The following is a 6,950-nucleotide window of genomic DNA, read 5'->3' as shown; positions in this document are numbered from 1 at the left end:
TTCTGGCAATATTAAATCATTTTTATCTCTTTCAAACATATTACTGTGCAAATATAACTTTAAAGAGAAATTTAAGTCATCCATGTTGAAACTTTATAATTTTAGCTTGTTTTTGTACTAATGATTCTATTTGTGAATGCAGTACCTAATGTTAGATATGATAGTCTAAGGGTATGTGATTTTATTAATGAGCCAGTTAAGATTGTAAATAATGTAAGGAAAATTTGGATATGCTGGAGAAAACAAATATAGAAAATTTATAATCATTTTCCTCAGAAAATGCTACCTCATATTTTTAAGAATATGTAGTATATTACGTTTTGGTTATAGTGTACAAAATGATTTTAAAGGAATAATGGAATAATATTAAAAGTAAAAAAGTAACCAAAGTAGAATATAGGATTTAGGTCAAATCTTTTCCTTTTGAAATATGCAGATAACTGAAAAAACAAATAGATTTTAGCACAAGCCTTAATACTTCATTTCACTTCACTTTGGTGCCTGTAGGAATAAGCATATTATGAATTTTTAATAAAAAATTTAAAAACAACAAAAATTAAATCTAAAAATTTGTTTTGAAAGGAGAAGTTCTCTTAAGTTCTCTCTTATTGGTTCTCTTAAGGAGAACCAATAAGCAACAGTTAACTTTTCTTCAATAGGATACAATATTTTAGATGTCTATTAATAACTAGCTAACTTTAAGATGGAAGTACATAGACAGTTTCCAGTGTTATCTAAAATTTAACAGTGCATAGATTTTCTTTGAATAACAATTGGCCTATAAGAGACCAAAGCTACAGTTTCTAAGTTCATCAATTTTCAGTTGATAAGAAAAAAAGGATAATGTTGCTTAAACTTGTTTGCTCCTTTTCAAATTTTATTGGTAAAAAACTGTAATGTGGTTTTAAAAATAAGATGGGCTGGGGCTTCCCTGGTGGTGCAGTGGTTGAGAGTCCGCCTGCTGATGCAGGGGATACGGGTTCGTGCCCCGGTCCGGGAAGATCCCACATGCCGTGGAGCGGCTGGGCCCGTGAGCCATGGCCGCTGAGCCTGCGTGTCCGGAGCCTGTACTCCGCAACGGGAGAGTCCACAACAGTGAGAGGCCTGCGTACCACAAAAAAAAAAAAAAAAAAAAAAAAATAAGTTGGGCTAACAAGTGCTTCAGTACTGACACAAAAAAGAATAGAGTATGAAATTTTATTAATCTTATTCAGCCTAATATTTTGTTTATTTAAAACAAACATCTATTTCCTTAAGTATGCGGTAGCTTTTTTTTTAAAGGAAGAAATGGATTAAGTAATTAAACTATGAAGGGACTGAAGAAAAATCTCCCAAATTATATAACCTTAAAAAGTTAATCCCATTATATTATTAAATGAGCGCTCGTTTTAGGCAGCACAGTGAGAACTGACAGATAATTGCTGAACTTCTTTTGAGCTTACTCTTAAGCAACCAGAGGGTAGAAGAGAATGTTTTGGAAGATGTTCAACATTTAATTATCTCGATTCTGAGTTTTCCTAATGATTGTCAATACTTTCAACCAATTGAATTCACATACTTATATTGTGTAGTACAAAGAATATGTCAGAACTAATAAAAAATGTAAATGAAAAAAGGAAAGTGGCTAATATTCCTTAGCTTTCTCTTTCTCTTTACCAGCACATTTAAAAAATGCCCAGTTTGTTATGTCTGTGAATATTCTTGCCTATATATGCATAAATGGGACCAGAAATCATAAAGAATGATGGATTTTTTATTGGATTTTAATTACAACTGTGTGTAACTTTGAACTATAAAATAATTTAAAGAGATTAAGCAGAAAATTAACCATAGTAAAAAAGCAGAATTGTTGTATTAGGAACATGTTCTACCTGCTAGCAATGCAGATTTCAGTTTTTCTTGTTGATCATTAAATTCTGTTTTCTAAGGATAAAAGAGATATAGATGCAGACATACAAGCTACAGCCAAAAAACTTTCAAGCTTGTGAAACCACTGGTCTTCCCAGTCCAGTAGTCTGTCTCTGATAGTGGCACCCTATCACCTTGGGGGTGCATATGGATATGGTTCTTAAAGATCAGAATCTGCATGGATTTCATCAGTGAAACTTTATTCCAGAGTATATCTAACTTCTATCAGCATAATGAAATGGTCATTTACACCACTAAGTTTGAGGTGGTTTTTAATGCGTCAATATATAACTGAAACAGAATGAGGTGCTGCCATTGATTTTGGGATCAGGCAGTGGGCTTGTGTCTCAGTTGTTACATGACATTCTGTGTGTCTTGTGCCCAAATGTCCTTCTTTTTGAAAGAAAACCAGTCATATTAGGCCCATCCTAATATCCTCATCTTAACTTGATTATATCTGCAAAGACCTTATTTCCAAATAAGGTCATATTCACAGGTACCAGGTGTTCTGACTTCAACATATCTTTTTGGGAGGCACAGTTTAACCCATAAGAGTGGAGCACCAGAAAAGCTGAGGGAATCTGGCCAGGGCACCAACACCAAAGACTGCAAGATCTTTCTAAGTTCCTAGTGCATTTGGGCTTTAGATACACTGAATTATTGGCTTACCAAAAATTTTCAGGTTGCAATTTTCATATGTTTCAATATTCTTCTTGTCTAAGCTATGTGCCTTTTCCCCTCTGCTTGGTGAAAGACTCCTCATCTTTAGGATGTACTAGTATATCCTGAGGGCAGCCTTCCCTGGCCCTCCCAGTCTCTCTATACCAAGTCACTCACTCCATTCCAGATGAGCTTGCTTATTAATTCATTCAAATTATTTTAATGCATATTATGTGGCACAATGATAGATACTAGATATATTACTTGGTTACTAGGAATACAGACCTTAGCTCTAAGGTAGGTTACGGACTAGTAGAGGACACTAAAGATAATTATAACAAAGTTCAATAAATGATAAAGTGGTCATAGCATGCTGTGGGCACTTAGGGGAAGAACACCAAGCCCAGGCAATGGCAGAGATGCAAGGGATGACACGAGTCAGTAAATTTTGATACAATGAAGATTAATATCTTAAATGCAAAATGTCCTTTAATGAAGCACCTATTTTTGACTCTAAAAATGTTCTCTACTACATACTTACCTGTTTAGTCACTCGATTCATTGAATCATTCATTCATTAAATTTAACAGTTATTTCTAGATTGAGGCACTGAGTTAAGTTCTGTCAGACATATGTCTGTTTTAAAACAAACATAAGTATAGGTAATGGAATAAAATATACTTACCTTCTTTAAAGTTAATGGAGCAACTTATTTTGAACTGTTGATCAAGCTGTATTTATCTATAATTTATTAGCTTCCTAGAAGAAATTTTGTCAATCTGTAATTTGTATATCTCAAAGCAGTCCTTAAATATTCTAAAGGTAATTTTCCTAAACAGACATTTCAGAATGCTTGAAATTAGAGTTACAAGTTATGATTGTCTGCAATAGTAATTTTCTTGTCTTAATGGAAATAAGCTGCTCATTATTTTTTAAAATAGTATGTCAACCATTATTCCTGTTTAGAATGCTACCTTTTCTCCAGAATCTGATAAAATACTCAACTTTCTACTGCCAATGCAGTAAAATGTGAAGGAAGACACCAACCTTCAAAGACTGACAATAAAAATCTACACTTAGTTTTGAAAGATTCGTTTTAATATCATTATCCTTAAAATAGCAAGTTTGGGAGACAAAAATGTTTTACTTTTACATTTGTCAGTCAAAGATTTACAAGCATTCATATTATTAACACAAATGGATACATAGTATTTCACCAGTTCATCCAATTTCTTGTATTCATAATATTACATAATAAAAGAGTAACTTTAGTTGACTTCTCCTTATTATAGGCATACTCTATATTTAGATAATACAATAATAAATGAAACAGAAACATTAGGTTCATTGGTTTACAGATAGAGTGTTAGCTTTTTCTTTCTAAATAAATCTAGAACAAGGTTTGGCAAATGTTTTTTGTTAAATGCCTTTTACAACCACATTAACACATTAAAACATTAAATAAGAAACTGATATACATTTTTTTTTTTTAAGATGACTTTTAAGAAACCTGAAATGCATATAGGTTAGACAATAGAAATGAAAAGGTTTTCAGCCAGGCCTTTCTGAAGGAGTTATTCTGCTAAAGATAATATTAGTTGTCTGATAGGCCAACTATTGAAACTCTTTGTGACAGTATCAGCACTGGCTTCTCCTGGCTCATTTTGGGCATGTGAGAAGTCAGTCAGTGGTAACTGCTACAGGGCCTATATATTAGTAGTAACTGGTTAAAATAAACCACTAAGACTATAAGCCTGGATGTGCCACTCTTCTTCAACAGTATATCCTTCTAGCAAACCTCACCTATCTAATCCAGTGAGTTTTAACTCTACATCTTATTTCTTTCTTCTTTCCCTACCTTTTATCCTTTCTTTCCTTTTCCTTTTCCTTTTCTTTCTCTTGAAGAAAATTTTTTCATGTGTTATTAATAGGAATTCATGTGTGGTGTGGTGGAACAGCATCTCAGAAAGTCATCAGAATGTGAGACTCCTTACTTGGAACAGTTTTGTGCTGCTGTTTTAAAAAATAATAATAATTAAAATCAGCTGATGTTAATAAATATGTCAATGTGAACTTGAAAAAAAAATTGGTACTATTGTTCAGGCAAGGAAATCTGACCTTTCCAGAACACTGATTGTTCAAAGTTACCCTACAGGTAAGTGGTGGGGTCTATATGGGTTTTGAACTCAGCTTAATATGAGTGCCTGGGCTTTTAAATAAAAACATATGGAAGTTGCAAGTTTACAAGGAAAGAAACTTTGTACTGTTTTCATTATTTCATGCCTTCATCTACTGTTTGGGGCTGGCTCTAGGGCTCCACTGCTTTTACTTTCACATTTTGGTATAATTTCATGTCAGAAAGTGTGTGGATATTAGGAGTATAACTCCTACAGCCAGAAATCTGAGAAAATGTGGTCACTAGGCACTCCATTAGGCTGACGCGAATTGTCCTTCATTTTATTATTTATATAGTTAGTAAGGATCAATACAGTTGAGTATTATTGGCATTCAGAGGAAGGAGCAAGTGGCAGTAGTTCATAATCTGGTGGAGCTCTATGATAATCATTCTCTAATGCCTTTCAGTTAGAGTTCTTAGTGAAGAGCCATTTCAAATAGTTTGGCACCTTACATTCATCAGCCCTGGAGTGAGACGAGAGGGAAGGGAGTGGGAATCCATTATTCTAGCTGCTAAATTGCCCCTTTTCGACCACAGTCTCGTCTATAGGGCCAAAGTTTTGGATGAAGAAGTGTTCTGTGAACCACAAATTTTATGTAAAATAATTTCCCTCTCAAAACCCAGAAACCTGACTTTTTTTTATCTGTCCTGGTTCTGTCCTATTGGGGCATGATGGATCCACCAGCATACAAATATTTTATATTACTCTGCCCCCTAAAAAAAGTCTCCCTTGATTCAATATTTCAATGTTACTAGTGCCCTGTTTCTCTGCTTCAGTCCATAAACTCTTTAAATTCATTGTCTTCATATAGTATCTCTACTTCCTTATCTATTATTTGCTCCATCTCATTCCATTCTGGCTTCCACCTCTACCACTCTACTTAATCTTGTCAACATCACCGTGTTCTACATTTTGTCAGCTCCTCTGTTCATTTTTCTCTGGTCACTTATCTTATTTGAAAGTAGTGCAAGATCTATTTGACCATTCCCTTTGTCCCAAGCTCCTTTTTTTCTTTGTCTTAAAAATACTGCTTCTGGGGCTTCCCTGGTGGTGCAGTGGTTGAGTCTGCCTGCCGATGCAGGGGACACGGGTTCGTGCCCTGGTCCGGGAAGATCCCACATGCCGCGGAGCGGCTGGGCCCGTGAGCCATGGCCGCTGAGCCTGCGTATCCGGAGCCTGTGCTCCGCAACGGGAGAGGCCACAACAGTGAGAGGCCTGCGTACCGCAAAACAAAATAAATAAATAAATAAATAAATTACTGCTTCAGGCTGTTGAGTTAAGAATGATGCAGAGAGGGCCAAGAATGGATTCTAGGAGACCTGTGGGAAGGCTGTTGGTGATAGTAAAGTTTGATGACAGATAATAGTAGATTGGATTGGGGTGTTCACAATGGAGATGAAGATAAATGAATATGAAAATGATATTTAGGAGGTAAAACTGGAAGTTCTTGGGGACTGATGAACTTTGGTTCAGTTTTGAATGTGTTGAAATTGAGCAGCTCCAGACATCAAAATAGAGATATTGAATAGACATTGCCCATAGTGGATATAGACCTCAGAGAAGAATTCTGAGATAGAACTAATTTAGAGCCTCTTCAATTTAGAATTGATTTGAGGCAATGGACTTGGATATGATTATTTAAGAATGGAGGGTAAATTGAAAGAGAGGAAAAAAACATACTATAGCCTGTGATGTATTATAGTTCTTCATTCGCTTAAAAGAATGGCTATAGAGTAAGTCTGGATATATAGGAAGTGACAAGATAATAACCCTTGGAGTTGTTCTTTTTATCTCATGTGATACATTTTTCTTTCAGATTGTGATGAGACAATGTAGTTGAAGGCACATGAGCAATAGATTTTGTCACACCTGTCACTCTACTTTCAACAATACATTTCAGCAATAACAAGGTCTTTTATGATGTATAAAGTCAATATTCAGTATAATAATTCTATATTTGATTATGATGATGAAGTTTGATATAAATATCTTTCTCCTATTTTAAAAGAAAAGTTTTGCTACAGCTGTGAAATTCATTTAGTGCTTTGCTGTTGTCTGGGAATATCACGTTCATATTTTTCCCCTTAGCCACTTTTGAAATGCTTTAGCCTTAATGGTTGAGGTTGCAGTATATAATAGTGTTTCTTTGCACCCTAAACAAATAGAATTTTAAAAAATGTTTGAGTAAACATATAAACCACAGTG

This window comes from Delphinapterus leucas, chromosome 3, assembly GCF_059928025.1.
Source record: "Delphinapterus leucas isolate spDelLeu-1000000601 "Yukka" chromosome 3, BTC_Dleu_Yukka2, whole genome shotgun sequence".
Lineage (NCBI taxonomy): Eukaryota > Metazoa > Chordata > Mammalia > Artiodactyla > Monodontidae > Delphinapterus > Delphinapterus leucas.
This window is presented reverse-complemented; position numbering follows the sequence as displayed.